Source organism: Dipodomys spectabilis, unplaced genomic scaffold (genome assembly GCF_019054845.1).
Source record: "Dipodomys spectabilis isolate Male_0828 unplaced genomic scaffold, ASM1905484v1 ptg000053l, whole genome shotgun sequence".
In the NCBI taxonomy this organism is placed as follows: Eukaryota; Metazoa; Chordata; class Mammalia; order Rodentia; family Heteromyidae; genus Dipodomys; species Dipodomys spectabilis.
The window spans coordinates 5,725,751-5,743,510 of NW_024870730.1; positions in this window are offsets into that span (position 1 = coordinate 5,725,751).

The following is a 17,760-nucleotide window of genomic DNA, read 5'->3' on the forward strand; positions in this document are numbered from 1 at the left end:
CAAGCCTGTGATCCTAGCTGTTCAGGAGACTAAGATCTGAGGATGGTGGTTCAAAGCTGGCCTGAGCAGGAAAGTCCATGAGACTGTTATTTACAAGTAACTACCAAAAATGTTTGAAATGGAGCTGTGGCTCAAAGTAGTAGAGTTCTAGCCTTGAACATGAAAGCTCGGGAACAATACCTAGACCCTGAGTTCAAGCTCTAGGACCAGTACCAGCACACACACACACACACACACACACACACACACACACACACACACACACACACACAAAGATTAAATCAAATTTAACAGAAAAAAATTATTCAGAAAGTTAAAATATAAGAAATGTATATATCCTTACATTGTATGGTTATATATATTCATGTATATATTTATATATAAATGCATACATTTTTCCTAAACATATGCTTTGTACAATCAATCCAAATCTTGATTTCTAAGTGCAATTCCCCACAAAAAAGACAAAGGGCTTGATTCCAGATCTCAGGCAGAGAAAGTGGGAACCATCTTACTTCACCAGGAAATGAAGAAGTACTCAAACATTGCTAAGGAAGTATCTTAGAACACAGAAACCACCTTGAAGGGATTCTAGGCACACTTTGTGATCATACAAAAATAACCAGAATTTATGATAATGAATCAAATATTAAAAAGAAATTCTTACATTGAGGAGGAGAAAGTTCTTCCTCCAAGAAAGTATCTCAGTAAAGCACCAGTGTAATAACTGACTCAAAGGTAAAATCATAATAAATGCTAGAAACACTGAATATAATTTTGTTGAGAATAGAATTTTCATAATCTTAAAGTATCACTGGCAATCAATCAATTGTAATAACCAAATATGAAGTTTCTCTAAAGATTGGATTAAGAGGTACCATCATCTCAATCTACTAAGCTAAGCATCCCCAAAAAACTAATAGAGGAGCAATGTACTTCCTGGTGTGATACTCTGAGGAGGACAAAAAATCACCTATTTGTGTTATTGGTGAAAGTTTTTTAACAATTCCAGTAATATAGAAATAATCAGAGACATATACATGTTTGAGAAAATTCATGCTCAACCTGTTTATTTTTTCCTCAGATCTCTTTTTTAAATTTTTAATATTCATTGTAAAAGTGATATACAGAGGGGTTACAGTACAGTATTGAATACATTTCTTTTTGATCAGTGTCACTCCCCCCTCATTTCCTCCCAGTTTCTCCCTCCTAACTCCCTCCCCCACCACATTCATTCCCAACATAGTATCCAGTGAGTACCAGTGCTGAATTAGTTCACTGCTTGTCCCACCGTTTTTTGTGATTTAAATACTTCATGAAGCCCAATGATATGTGCAACTTTCATGTTTTGATGTGTATCTTGAAAAATAAATTTAGCTGGGCACCAGTAGCTCATGTCTATAATCCTAGACTTGGAAACTGAGATCACAGACTGCAAAATAACCATAATAACTAGCAACAAGCCAGGTAGGAAACATGCCTCAAGTGGTATAGCACCAGCCTCATTCAGCAAACCAACTAAGCATGTATGAGACCCTCAGTCTTGGCAAAAAAAAAAAAGTCAAATAAAAAAAGTACACTTAATTTGAATTTAAAAATTAAATTGAATGTGGAATATAAAAGAAAAAACAGTATTAAAGAATTTTAATTAAAAAATTATAAAAGTTTAATATGGGATGATGTAAGATAATGTTCTTGCATCAATGGTTTCTGTTTGATATTTGAAATAGTGTTGAGGTCATAAAGAAAAATTAACTTGTCATTAGAAGACAGATGCTATTTAGGGGTGAAATACTACTTCATCTGTAATTACTTTTCAAATAATTCAACAAGTATGTTTGTTGATGAAAGAAACAGAAAATGAGATCAAGAAGCCAAAATGTGGTAAGTTGGTTATAACTGAGAAATGCAGGATGCATAAGTGGCCACCAGATACTTTTTTTAGTTCATAGATAGGTTTGATTTCAGTCAAAGTAAAAATAGGAGAAAAATGAAACACTCATTTATCATTAATAAATTTAACAGGTTCTCATTTAGAAAAGTTTTAGAAATCATTTTAACCATCACAAAACTCTACCATATAATGCACCATAATAAAATTATTATCAAGTTATTAAAGTTCATTATCACCTATTATAATCAAGTTATTAAAGTCTATTCTTAACAAGAAGCAAATGCTATTTGCTTCTCACTTTGCTATTTGTATATTCAGGAAAATATAAGTAGGAATACATTGTATTCCTACTTTTAGCCCTCATTCAGTATAAATTAGAAATTTCACAAGAACTTCAGCTTTTGAAGCTCTAGATAAGTATTAGGCATCCAGAAATAAAGGATGGTATTTGCAGGGGAGAATTCAAAGATTATAATCCCTTAGAAAAATGAACTTACAGTCCAACAAAATGAATATCAAGAAACCAGCACTTGAAAAATGTGGGTGAGGTATTAAGAGAAGTGGGGTTTATGGATACAGAGACGTGAGGAAGAATGTAGTCACAATATATGATGCATTTCCTATAAAACTATGAAAATTAAGGGAAAGGGTAGGTTTGAGAGGATGGAGAGAATGATTATAGGGGTGATACTGATCATGATGCATTGTATTTATTGACTGATCTGATGAGTCGTAACCCCGTAAGTATAGCTACTCAAGAATAACTCCTTTAAGAATAACTACTTAGGGATGGGATGTAGCTCAGTGGCAAAGCGCTTGCCTAGCAAGTGCAACGTCCTGGGTTCGATCCCCAGTACCAAAAAAGAAAAGACAAAACAATACAGTTAAAAAAAAAGAATAACTACTTAAAGACAATTAAAATACATGCTTTAAAAAAAAAAAAAGCACTGACTGAGTCATAAATTCAATTATAGCAAAATCACAGTTAATTTCCACATTGGAATTAGGAAACCCTGGCCTCAAGTGTCACCTCTAGGACTCACTAGAGGACCTGGAGTCATGGTCATACTGACTTTGCATTTCTTATTTGTGAAATGTGAATATGAACAACTATTTCAGTCCTCACTCTGTGGAACTATAAGTTAAGTAATACATCCCATATAACAGCTCAATCTCTGGCCAGAATTGGAACACCATAAAAGTTAGTTGAATGTAGATCTAGTATAGTCTACTTAAAGGCAATGATGTTTCTTATTTTTCTATATAAATATAGCATCAACACTGCCTATAACAAGAAGAAGTGGAATTTCATGGGTGTGTTATCCCCAACAGTGATACACCTTCACTTAAAATTTGTACAAAATGACAGTTCTTAAAAAGACATGAGGCCACATGTAAACTAACAAGAAATTCCTTACAATGGATATGCAAACAGCTTTTAAATTAGAACACTGCTGTAAGAGGTGGCCACTGGTAACATTGGTACTATTGGGATAAGACATAAAATAGTATCATTCCAAATGCATAAATACATCTAAAATAATTTTACCTCTTCTTAATTAACCAAGTAGCATGTTCAGTTCTACTACAGTTCAATGCAGTAATTATTAGATCCCTTCAAAGCTACTGGAAATGGATAGCACCCCTTTGTTACAGAAATGGGCAAGTTATCCAAACAGAATCATCTTACACATGATCAAAGCAGGTGGCAATCTGTCATTAAGAAATGCCATGGCTTAAAGACTCTTAGTCCCATTCTACTACATAAAGATAAAAGAAAGTGGGAAGCACTCAAATAAGCTACAAAAGAACAGCAATTTAGAGGCCTCCTCCCAGCTGCAAGGTTATTTTGTTTGCATCTCTCTTAAGTAAGATTCAAGGGTAAATGTATATAAAGGAAAGGATAAAAAAAGAAAATCCCTCTAATAAACCATTTTCCAAATCTAATTACATAGCTAGTAGATTATAAAACTAAAAGTCAAGCCGCCTGTGGGGTGGCTGAACCAAAAAGAAGGTCCCTTTCCCCATTTATATGCGAAGCATATACTAGCCCTGATGTTCACCTCTGATTTGTGTGGATATTTTGTTCTTGTTTTGATTTGGGCCTTGGGGCTTTTGTTTTGTATTGTTTGTCAGTTGTGGGGCCTGAACGCTAGGCCTGGACGCTGTCCCTCAGCTCTTCAGCTCAAGGCTAACACTCCACCACTTGAACCACAGCACCACTTTTGGCTTTTTCTGCTTATGTGATGCTGAGGATTCAAACCCAGGGCCTCATGCATGCTAGGCAAGCACTCTACCACTGAGCCATCTTCCCAGTCCCAATATTTTGTTTTATAATTGAAGAAGATACATTTTTGGTGTGGCCCGAAACCAACAAGTTCACGGAGACAGGCCTAATAGAGGAGACGCCCACATTTTCAGCTTGGTCCATTCAGATTCCGGAGGTAAAGGGGAAAAGGTGACAGATTAACTGTGATTTTAGCAGTCAGAGAAACAAAAGCAGATGGGATGTTTCCATGAACATGTTAGGATAACTCAACAAAAGTACAACTGGAGAAAGAACTGTCCTGCCACACTATGTTCTCCTGCCCGATGAGGACTGGCATCTGTGGACAATATTAGCCAAAGATGAAAGGGATGGAAAAGCAAGAGGAGGAGGAAGGAAAAAGAGCAAGGCCACTGTCAACACAAGCAGATGATGAACTCTGGGAAGCAGATGTCAGTGCAAAGTGATGCGAGAGAAAAAAAAGTGTGTTTGATCATATGGGAAAAAATGAGATTGTAAGAAGTTCAAAGCCTTCATATTTAATCAACGTGCTGCCACTAAGTCAACCTTCCTTTCCCAAAGACCTTTTTTTTTAAATTTAAGCAAAACTCTTTATATGTTTTTGTACTAGAAAATATTCTGACCACAACCTACCAAAATAGCCTAAACTAATTACCATTAGTTCTCTATAAGAACTCATGATCTAGTCTGTATGCCATTCCTCCCTCCCTCTCCCCCTCTTTCTTGTCTCTTATTCTGATTTGTGCATACCATTTCCTGAGTTTGGTATAACTTCTATATCCTCTCCTGCCTTTTCTAATATAAGGTAAGTGAAATGTCAATGCTTCCATAAATGATGCTAAGCTTTCAAAGACTATATGGATCATAATCAAAACCTGACTTATGTAACTATAACCCCTCTGTACAATAAAAATAAGTAAATAAAATAAAACAAAAAGGAAACACATAAAAAGAATAAAGATGATTGAAAGAAAAAAGAATACCCACAAGCAAGTAAATGAAGACTTGTGGGAGACTCAATAAGTGTTCCTGCACACACACATACACACACAAAACACACACACGTGTATATATATGGCACAGATTTGCCATATATACAGGTATAAGAATTGCAAACTGTAAAGCTAAAGCTTGAAATTATTATTATATATTGTTGGGGATCATCTTTGTATTTGAACTTGATATTTTTAATATATATTTTTATTGTAAAGATACTGTACAGAGGGGTTACAGTTACATCAGCAAGGTAATGAGTACATTTCCTATTGAGCATTGTTATCCCCTCCTTTGTTTTTCTCCTACCATCCCTTTCTTCCCCACCTCCCCAACTCCTCCCTCCCCTCCCCCCACCCACCCTCTGCAAAGTTGTAAAGTTCGATCTCAACATACTGTCTTGTACATCTCATTGTTACAATGGGTCATCCTGTATCCTTATTTCAGCATTTTGTTATTTCCCTTCCCCTCCTCAAATTAGAAAAATGGATATACAAGATGCAGGACACTGGAATCAAATACAGTGAAAATAGTGGTTATACCATGGGGGAAGAACATACAAAGAAACAAAAAGAAATCACATAGTACATTATAAGTACGTTAAAAAAGAACAGCAAGAAAGATAAAATCTCTTGTGTCCCTATCTTGGGGTTCATTTTGCTTAGCATCATCTTATATGATCATATGTTCATAGCTTTTGACCTTTTCTGCTTGTCTTAGGCATATACTAGTTATTGCAGATAAGGGAAACCATGGGACCTATGTTTCTTTGGGTCTGGCTTACTGAACTTGGTATTTTTTGTTTTGTTTTGTTTTGTTTTTGTTTTTGATTATGTGTTCTTGTCATAGCGTCCACAATGGTTAACATAGGGAGTTCCTTTATATATAAATAATTTTTGTAAAATCAGTTGATTCATCTTTCCAGCATGTGTAATAAAAATTAGATGGGACTACTTGGGGTGACAATGGCACCACATTTTGAGATGTTGTCCTTTTACCTGTGTCTAAAGGAGCTTCTTTATACTTCTATATTTCTACTTTCTACATTTCTAATGACTGAGGCAAAAAGTTAAGACTCATGACACAATCTACTTTCATTTAATAGAAAAAAAATCCTATCCCACAAGCATAAGTGTCAATGAGACAAAATGTTCATACTCAACTTTTCTTTCTGGTTTATCAATAATAAATATATTACTAACCAGAATTAAAATGGGCACTATCTCATCAGAGCCCCATAATCTTTTATTCTAATTTGTGCAACATTTTAAAGAAATTCAATTTAATAGTTTACTAGAAAACATAAACCTAAGTAAGTCCTTTATATTTATCATTCAATGTGCTTATATGAACTGACATAATGATAAGACTGCTGCTCTGAGATCTCAATAAATTAGTCAACAGTAGTGGAAGGACTTCTGTCTGGACTTCTGTTTCCTTATTAAAGGTCAGAATAAAAGTTATCACATGAAAATCATTAGCTGCTCAAAACTGCTATTTCTACAACACAACTAAATATTATTAAAAGTGACAGTTATTATGCAAGATGTTTTATTTTTAATATCTTCTTGTGTGCACACAAAAGCAGTTTTCTCACATGAAATTCTACCTCTTTCACTGTCTTAGTTAATATATTATATAAGATATATTTAATATGTTATATTACTTATTGTATTATATAAATTAGTTACATCTGGCCATGGTTAATATATGCTTCAAATATTAAAATTTGTAAGTCCTCATTCACAAAATACACAATAGGAAGAAATCTCTTTGTTTACCCTGAGTATAGAAATCAGCCCTATGTCAGATCCAACACATGTCAAGGCAAACAAAAACTACCGATTCCCAATCGCTAGCTAGTTCAAGAGAAATTAAGCACAAAGGGTTGCTTCTGTTGGTTTTTAAAAACAATATCTGAGATTGAGAGGATGGGGGTGGCAAAGACTTTGATTGTCATGACCAGGGTGAAGAGAAAAACAAACATTATCGTTGCAAAAAAAAAAAAAAAAAAACGTATATTCCATAACAAGTTCTTAAGACTCCCAGGTGCACCATCAGCAGAGCTCCAGTCTCGATTTTTATTGTAATCTTGTGGCTTTTTATTTGTAACTTATATGAAAAGAATCATATTGATTGGGGCAGATTTAACTCAGTAAAACCTATTCTACTGAGATTGTCTGTGCTAGGTGATTTTATCAAGTTCTCTTTTGGTTTCATTTTCTTCCTCATCCCTATTCCCAGGGGAGGCTGCAGCCCAGCTTGCAGAGCAAATTGCCCTAAATTGAGTTCTTTCTCTGGCACAGACAGGGCTGCCTTTGGCTCCTCGGCTTGAAAACTTTATGCATTCTTTTTCCCTTCTTCCTTAACAATCCCCTTCCCTTTTTTCCAATTAAAATGGAGAAGTTTGCACCGGTACCTGCTCCCAATTAAATGAATACTGCATTACCAGCCTCACTCCGGATCTTCCTTACTCTCCCTTCATTAGCCTTATTCCTCTGAGGCTGCCTGGCTGTCTGCCAGGGACTTATGGCAAGAATTCAAAATCTTGCACACTTTATCCCCTCCAAATCATTCTTGAATATAAGCAGTCTGCTCCTTAGGCCCAGCATGAGAAATCCAAGAACGTGTTCAAATCGGATAGGGGGTTGGGAAGAAGAGAAAGAAGAGAATACTGATTTATGTAATAAGCTAAAAGCCTATGGGGGGGTGGGGGGGAAGACATGCTAAGAAAGGTTAAGCTTTCCAGTTAATTGACCTTAATTGCTTTTTTAAAAGCCCAAATCGGAAGAACAACAAATGACGGCTGGAAGGCCTTGCTTTAGTTTTGAGTGCCTTCATGCCTACAGGAAGTACATCATCATCTTCACACCTCAGGCATGCCAAATTCCCAACTCACAAAATTATGCACCATGACCGAAAAGCCAACCTCAGAAGCTTAAGCAACTGTGATGTTCCTTTTTCTGTTTTTTGAATAAAATCAAAGTAGGATCATCCAACAAATATGGAGTGCTAGGAGACTATCACCGCGGCCATTCTCAACGGATTGGAATCAGGTAGGTGTCCATCAAGCTGTCCTGAATGATGATCCAGTTGGCAGCCCATAGAAAACAATGGTTCCTCTGTGTGCATACACTGCTTTTTGACGTTGCTCAAATGCCATTTACAGGGCCTCTGAACATACTTAAGAAAAGTATGTGACCAAATCCCAGTCCAGCCCCATGCAATGGTATGACCTTGGACAAGTTACTTGCTTTGTTGTTTGTTTTGTAGTTTATAGTCCACTTTATCTAGCATGAAATGCTATCATTGGGATTTCGTAGTTAAGGCATGTCTACCACTCACCAAAATTCCAGGTTCATGGTACATAGTTAGCTACCATAAACTCTTCTTATTATGGCTAATATTACTAATACTAAGCAAAAATGTACCATATAATCTGACAGAACTTTGGACCCTTTCCCAGAATATGGCAAGAGATAAGGACAATTTGCAAATGGTTTTTAATTTTATAACATTAAAAATGTGTAAATAGATTTTCAGAAGTTGACCCTTGTTTGACATAAACCCCAACATAGCTACGATATTCAGGAAGGTCAATATTAGAAAACTTATGACTTAATGATAATTATAAATCATTATATTCTTCTAGCACCCTAGGAAATATACCACCATGGCTTATTTGTGTAAGAACAATATTAAACTGACTACAGAAAGCATTTACAGTGTCTATTTGTTTTAGCTCTGATAATAAACATAAGGTATTTTTTTCTATCAAGAAACTTACATGTTGTAAGCCAAACATCACCACTTTTTTTTAAAAATGCACAAAAACCAAAATTACTATATATTTATAAGTTTATTATAAGGCAATGTTTTATATTTATGAAAGATCAATATTATGAGTAATTTTGTACTATTTTATCTCCTATAGCAGAAAGGATATCTTTCTGAACATGAGCTACACAATTACGGTTTGATTTATAAGAATACAATACAATATCTGAAAAATACAAGGCAAAAAACATACTTTGAAAATTTTGAAAGATGCTTTATAAATACCCTTTGATTAAATCCAGATCAGATCTCTCACAGTATTTAGCACAATTTGCAAAAATGCAAATATTACATACTGAGAATAAAAATTGCATTTTATTCTCATCATTTGCTTATTAGGTGATTTCTAAAAAAAAAAGTTTTTTTAACTTATCAGACACTCATTGTCCTCACAATGAGACATAGCTAATCACATCTATAATAGAATATTGTTGTAAGGATTGCATTTAAAATACTTAACAAGCCATAAGAAAGCTCTCTACTGTTATCATCCACATCATCTCTATAATCATCTACAATATGCTCAAATTGTTTTACTTTATAAAGATTAATTCTTATTAAAAGAATATGAAATATAACACAGGAAAGTTTGACACACCTCAAATATTATTAGAGCTGTATTAAACATAGTACAAGCAACCAGGACAAGTAACACATACTTGCTGATCTGATTCAAATCACATATATTAGAATACAATTAAGTTGAGATGGTTTATAGAAAATATTCTTTAAGGAGCAGAGAAAGAAATTTACTATAGGATTGGAAATGTAGTATAATCAGTAGAGCACCTAGAGCACCTGTCTAGCAGGCAAGTAAGAAAAGGAGAACGGAGGAAGGAAAAGAATGAGAGGGAAGGGGAGGGGAGTGAAGAGAGGGGAAGAGAGTGAAGAGCGGAGGAGAGGAAAGGATTTTGCTACATATTAGACATTGTTTAACAAAAAGACAGCATCATATAAACTAGCATATAATGTACACACTAAATCCAAGACAACTTCAGATCTGTGAATCCCAGGTAAAGGTACCTTGCAGCTGATATTTACAGACTTAGCATGGTTATATGAGACAAAAACCCAAATTTATTTTAAATGTTAATGCTAAGGGTTTTGTGGTGGTACTGGGATTTGAACTCAGGGCCTCACACTTGCTAAGCAAGTGCTGGATCATTTGGGCCACTCTACAGTTTTTCATTTTTTTTGTGAAAATACCATACAGAGGGGTTACAATTACATGGCAAGGTAATGAGTACATTTCTTATCAAGCATTGTTGCCTCCTCCTTTGTTTCCCCTTCCCATCTCTTCCCCTCCCCTCCCCCCCCAAGGTTGCAAAGTTCGTTTTTTGACATAATGACTTGTACATCTCATTGTTGCAATTGGTCCACCTGTATCCCTAGTTAAACGATTTGTTTTTTCCCTTCCCCTCCACAAATTATACTAACATCAAATACAGTGAAAGCAGGCGTTGTACTGTGGGGGAGGAACATACAAAGCAACAAAGAAATCATCTTATAAATATGTTAGAAACAAATACCAGAAAGAAAAACATTTGAATACTTATCTTGGGGTTCATTTTACCTAACATCAACTTATCTGACCTTTTCTGCTTGTCTCAGACATATACTAGTTATTGCAAATAAGGGAAACCATGGGACCTATGTTTCTTTGGGCCTGGCTTACTTCACTTAATATATTTTTTTCCAAGTCTTTCCATTTCCTAACAAATGGGTCAGTGTTATTCTTTCTGCTGGCAGTTTTTCATCTTTAATTTGTTTTTCAGATAGGATCTTAACTTGTTTTTTCTGGGTCTGGCCTCAGCTTGAAATCCTCTAGACCCATTATAGTAATTTTTAATCAAAATGTATTATATTATTCAAGTGTCACAGGTATCTCCTTGAAGCTGTCCTCCATTTTATCATCCATCTATCTCAGACAGTAGGGAGCCATGATTCCCATTCAATGAATCATTCTGTTTTAACAATTCTATATCCATAATGTTGACCACACCAAATAATCTATCTTAATTATCTTAATTTAGGACCTCACTAAATGTCTCAACTACTAAAATGGCCTCCCAAATGGTGTTCTTTATCTTAGTTTCTTGCACTCCCTGCAGTATCCAAAGTCTTATCCAGATGAATTTCCTAAAAGAGATTGATTCTGTGATTCCCACAATGAAAGCCTCCAGTCTCATACGCAACACTCTTCTCAGCTTGGGCCCTTAAACGCCTGTGATTCCTTGTCCCTCTGTATATCAGCCATGTTCTTCTTTCTCTTTGTTCTTTATTAACTCATTATGTGTCTCTTCTCTGTAATGTCCCGTGTTTCCCACTCAGCTAAAATATTGCATGAGTACTTGAAAATAAATTTCTATGTATTTCTGAAGGGTCTCAACAAATGTAGCCTCTGTCAGTTACTGAGTGAAATGCGTTAAAATATGTTCAAGCTTCGATTTGTCAGTATTTTGTATAGTTGCTTCTGTGAGGCTTTTGTAATTTAATTGTATGAGTGGACATATTAATTCCTTGAATATACATCTACATCCACATCTATATGTTCTATTCAACTGTTTGTTTACTTTTTGGTGTCAATCCTGAGACTTGAATTCAAGTTCTGGGTACTGTCCCTGAGCTGTACCACTTGAGCTACAGCTCTATTCTATTTCTTGCTGGTTAATTGGATATAAGGATTTCATGGGCTTTCCTGCCCTGTCTCACTACAAACAGTGATGGCTCAGACGTCAGCCTCCTTAGTAGCTAAGATTACAAGCATGAACCACTGGCATCCAGCTTCCACTCAACATTTGTACTGGCTTCAAACAAACTCTGTAGAAAATCACACAATGACACCACCTTATTGTGCTTAGTATTTATCCAGAATACTGCTTTCCCATTTTTGCCTTCACATTTCTGGTGCCTTTATGTTTTAAGTATGAATTTTAGGTAGCATACAACTAGATTTTTAAATATCCAGTGTGATTACTTTTGTCTTTTAGTGGGAGAGTGCCATCTTTTTAAATTATTTTGACTTCATTTATTTCTGACATGGAGACTATACGGTTTTCCTTTGTCTCTTTCTTACTTTTTGGATCTTTAATTTCTCCAAAAGGCTTTCCTGGAGCAACCACAATATGACAAATAGTATCTTAGATAGTAGGTGCTAAAGTTGAAGAATAGATGAGACACTTGTTCTCAGGAACATTACATTGTAGTGGGAGACAGATATTGAATACTGGATTAAACTGTAGCTAGGACTGAACACATATATTTTAAGATTTTGTTCATGTTTTTGTTTTTACCCATCAGAAACTTTTGTTCCTCTGTCTCCCCTTCCCATCCATCCTTGCTGACACTCACTGTCCGCTACAGGACTCAACCTGCCTTCTCCAGATCTTTTTTCTGTATATGTTCTTATAGCTCCTCCATCCTAGCTAAATGAACTAGTTACTTACTATTACCAACACATTTTCACCCTGACTCTCTACTTACTAAACTCTTTACTTTGGCTTCTTTCACCTTTTCTCCATCCTTCAACACATATTTCAAATGCAACTTCCTCTTAAAACACATTTACAGATTCCATATAAGTGTGAACCAATCTTATTTTGACTTTTTATAGTGGTCATTAAGTTTTATAACTTTTAGGAAGATACCATTAAAGATTTTCTCACTTAGGTAATTCATAACTTAGTAATTATTAGTGTAAGAACATTAATGCCAGAATTTCCCCACTTATTTTGATTTCCAAGCAATGCCAATGTGCTATAGATAGCACACAAACAGTAAATGATTTTCAAATCTCAGCCCGACCACCTATCTTGATCCTAACAGACAAAAACATTTGAATAAATACCAATAAATGGCAAGCACATAAAAACATATTGCTTTATTCTTGGAAAAATTACTTTGAAAGTACTTGAAATCATTAAGCAGACACAATTAAGTCTTTAAAAAAATAAGTAGGTGACAGAAGTACACTAAAATATATGGATACCACTTAGTTCAAGTGATGAGTAAAAGCCCACCTTGCTTTCTGGGATTTGGGGTGATTGGAAATAGAAATCACAGAATAGACAAGAGGGCAAAAAAAAACTAGAAAATAACTATATTAGATAAAGAATGCTAATAGTTCATTAATGCATGGAGCACTGATTATATACCACACACTGTACAGAAAGTGCCTAGATGAAAAAGACTGAATATTCGCTTTCAAGAAGCTGGAGCTTAGTGGGAGGAAACGATAAATAGGTAGCAAGAAGAAAATGTAAGTATTAGGACAGAAGGCTCTGTGAAGTGCAACCGGGTTACTCAGGCAGGAGGCTCTGTAAAGGTTCCAGGTGAATTTGTTCTGCAACTGAGAAAACAGCATGAGAGCTAGGAGAGGCAGACTTCCATGCTTTCAGAGCAGTTAAGCTCTCTTGTACTTGCAGATACTGTAGTGGCAAACTGACAATATTTAAAATTCTATTAATGTCACACCATGAAACTATCATTATCTTCTGCATAGATGGCTTCAAAATATTTCATAAACTTCTTACTAACCATGAATTCATGCATTTTTGCATTTTTCAGCTTTAACACCCACCATAAACTGACTGAGAAAGAATTTTAAAGTTTATAAACCCCAAAAGATGAAAGGAATAGGAATGGAAAAGAAACTACATAAATGCTATCAAAAACATTTCTAAAATATCAAAATGAGGATGGATGAATACAAACTATTTAGCAAACCAGATAAAGCTAAAACTTCAACATGCTTTGAAGAAAATCGATGGGGAAGTTACAGTTTTACATCAAAAAATCTAAGCCCAAAGATTCAAAGGATACATGTCATCTTTCATATGTGGAAGTTACATCTAATTTATAAATACACAATTAAACACATACAGGGTTGTATGCAAGTGTACACAAACAAAAACAAATATTTAAATGGAATAACTCCTTAGAACTAGTATCTCAGAGTCTAACAAAATGAATACCAAGACACTGGCTCTTGGGATGTATGTAGGGAAGATCAAGGAGACCAGGATAAACAATGAGAAGAGGAAAATGGGGGAATACAGTCTTAATAATCAATGAGTATCCTATGAAACTAGGAAAATTGAGGGGAGGGCTAGGACTCAGAGCGATGTGGGAGAATGAAGAAAGGAATAATATCAATAAAGATGCTTGAACTTATAAATTGACAAGTTGAATAGTTATCACTTTGTACAATGACTTAAAGATAGTAAAACATACAATTTAAAAGTCTACGTATATGCCGGGCGCTGGTGGCTCAAGCCTGTAATCCTAGCTACTCAGGAGGCTGAGATCTGAGGATCGCGGTTCAAAGCCAGCCTGGCCAGGAACATCCATGAGACTCTTATCTCCAATAAACCACTAGAAAACTGGAAGTGGAGCTGTGGCTCAAGTGGTAGAGCACTAGCCTTGAGCTGAAGAGCACAGGGACAGTGCCTAGGCCCAGAGTTCAGGCCCCAAGACTGACCAAAACAAAAAAAAGTCTACATATATGAAAATACTAGATTTCTCTGAGGATGGAATGTTAATATAGCTGAAACAGGTATGTATATAAAACAAGAGTAGATAAAACTTATTTGAATCTTTAGCTACCTTCTTTGATCCCTCAATAAAAGTTCAGAGGACACTTTTTACATAGGTTTATACAGCAAAAGACAAGCTAAGACATGAGTGACGTAAGAGGAAATGTGAATCCCTACACTGAATAGTGAAAATATAGGGTGCTTTCTTTTTTACTTCCCAGAACACACACCAATGGGCGTTTACCCTCTACATATAAAATTTGAGGCCTCTCTAGAGAATTCTCAATTATGTCAATTATCTCAAATTAAAAAGCCACGTTATCACTTCCTCACACTTTAATAAATCTCAACTATTAATCTATTGTATTATGAATACCTTCCTACTAATTGTTTTCCCTTTGCTCTTAAATGTATAGAAATACCCAAGAACAACTCAACATGTAAATTAATCTTTTAGCATGAAAAATAAAAACCAAAATACAATAAAACTACAAGAAGAAACTGTCCACGTTTTGAGGAAAAAATATTTTCAATCTCTATTATTTGGTATTTAGCCAGAAGATAAATTAAGTGAAATTATAGCATAAGATTATTCTGAGATACGGGAGACAAAAATTTACCTCCTATCTATTTTTCCTATGAATGTTCTAGAAAACATACTCAATTGAACAGTTATCAGTAAAACAGAATGAGATTTAGGAAAGAGGAAACCAGCCCAAGGTGGGGGGAAAAGGAGATTTCCCTAGGATGATTTTTCTAGGATGGACATGTACACAAAAAAAACCCTAAAAATACAGAATATGAAATTGTTTCACTTAACACAGATACATCTATTAAAACAAGGAATGTCTAGATGAGCTTCTATGCAGACCACTGAATAACAGAAACCTAGATTTTCCAAGGGAGATACGTAAATTGACAAAAATAACTCAAGTATTTTCAATGATCTAAAAGAATATTCCACTTTTTAATGCTTAAAATATAATGGGGGAACAAATTGAATAGACAGTTCTCAACAAAATAAGTTCAACTAGTTAATAAATGCAGAAATGTTCCAAATCCCTGGCCATAAGTAAAATGTGTATTTCCATCTCACCCCAGTCAGAATGACAAGCCTCAAGAAAAGAAAGAAAATAAACGCTAGTGAAGTTGTGTGGAAAAAGGACCCTTAAATATTGTTGATGGAAATGTCAACTACGGAAGCCACTATAGAAATCAGCAAGGAGGTGTGCCAAAAAGAGAAAAAAGAAAATTATGATTCTGCTACACTATACTTGAGCATATGTCCAAAGGAATGTAAGTGAATATACAATAGAGATTCCTGAACATCCACATTTATATCAGTATTATTCATAATAGCCTAGCAATAAAATTAGCCTTTGGATAAATAAAATGTGAAACATACACACAATGGAGTATTACTCAACAATTAAAAAGAATAAAATTATGTTATTTGTAGGAGAATGCATGGACCCGGAGAACATTTTAAGCAAAGTAAGACAAGCACAGAAAGACAAATATCACATTTTCACATATCTGTAGAACCTAAACATAAAAGAAAATACTATAAGATTATAGAAGGAGTACAAATGGAGGAAAATTTGAGGGTGGAATATTTAAAGGGTTACCAGGAGTGAGTGCTGTCAAAGTAAAAGTAGAGATATAAATAAATACATATAGTTATTCTGGGTGCAGGTGGCTCATGCCTATAATCCTAGCTACTCCGGAGGCTGAGATTTGAGGATCACAATTCAAAGCCAGCCCAGGCAGGAAAGTCCATGAAACTCTTATCTCCAATAAACCACTAGAAAACCAGAAGTTCAAGCCCCACAGCACCCAGGCCCAAAGTTTAAGCCCCACAACTGACAAAAATAAAAATAATATACATAACTATATATAGTTATGTATATTATATAGTTATATAGTTAGTTATATATTTATATAGTTATACATATATATGAAAATAACAATAAATCTTAAAAAGAGGGAAGTCAGAGGGATTATGAAATGTAGTATAGATATGGTGATTTTGATCACAATGTGTGCATGTATGTAAATATCACAATAAAGCCTCTGTACAATTAATATATGCAAACAATTTTTAAATAAAACAATTTTGAGAAACCTTTGGAAAAGAAACATGTGAAGTTAATCTCATTGACAAGTTTCATTAGTTTATTTATTTGAGAAGTTCCTTTTTTTATATTGTAAAGTTACTGTACAGAGGAGTCACAGTTACATGAGTAAGATAATGAGTACCTTTCCTATCCAGTACGTTTCCTACCCTCTCCTTTGTTTTTCCCCTACTATCCCTACCCTCCCCTACCTCCCCAACTCCTCCCATCCCGGAGTTGTAAAGTTCATTTTCAACATAGTGTCTTGAACATCTCATTGAAAAGTTCTTAAAATACATATACATGCTTTCTCATTGACAGCTAGATTATGTAGAAAGGATTGTTGCTTGTTGCAGGTGTCACTTTTACCATATTCTAATTACTGTTATAAATATCATAGATGTGCCTCTTCCTTAAAAACCATGCAATAAAGTTGAAGTAACTGTCATGTTTAATTCGCCTCCTAAAATTCTCCTCCTTTCTAGGCTGGCTAAAAAGTAAAATCCTTGCCAAAGCTATTAGGTCCCAAGAGACTCCCTAGAAATCTTTCCATAAAATTTCAATGTGAACCGCTATGTATTCTCTGAAACAGTCTTCAGCTGGTATGTGGAATAAAACATAAGCTATAGAAATAGAACAAGATAGGATGAGAAATAATGACTATTCTTTAACAATACCTGATTGTATTTTCATTCCTCCAGGATGAAAGTCTATAACTATAAAACAAAACTCTTTATCCTCATCCTGCGCAAAGCACTTCACACTTGCTAGATCCATGAACTAAAACTTCAAGAAGCTTCTCTGGTTCAGGAAACTGGCCTTCACTTTGAGTCCATTAAATTGGATAAAGGTAGAAAGTGAAACTATGGGCCTGAGATGCTTAATAGACCTGATGTCTAGCTAAGAGATGAAATAGATATATTGTGTGAAAACAAAACAATCATTACCTTATTTTCAAGCAAAAGCATTGTTAAATTTATATTAGTCAATGCAATTATGTCAACTTATGACTAAGACAATTATGACTAAGTCAAACCCCACTATTCTCTCCAATTTAATTTTTCATGTATACCTCTTCCAATTTTTAATAGACCAAGCAAA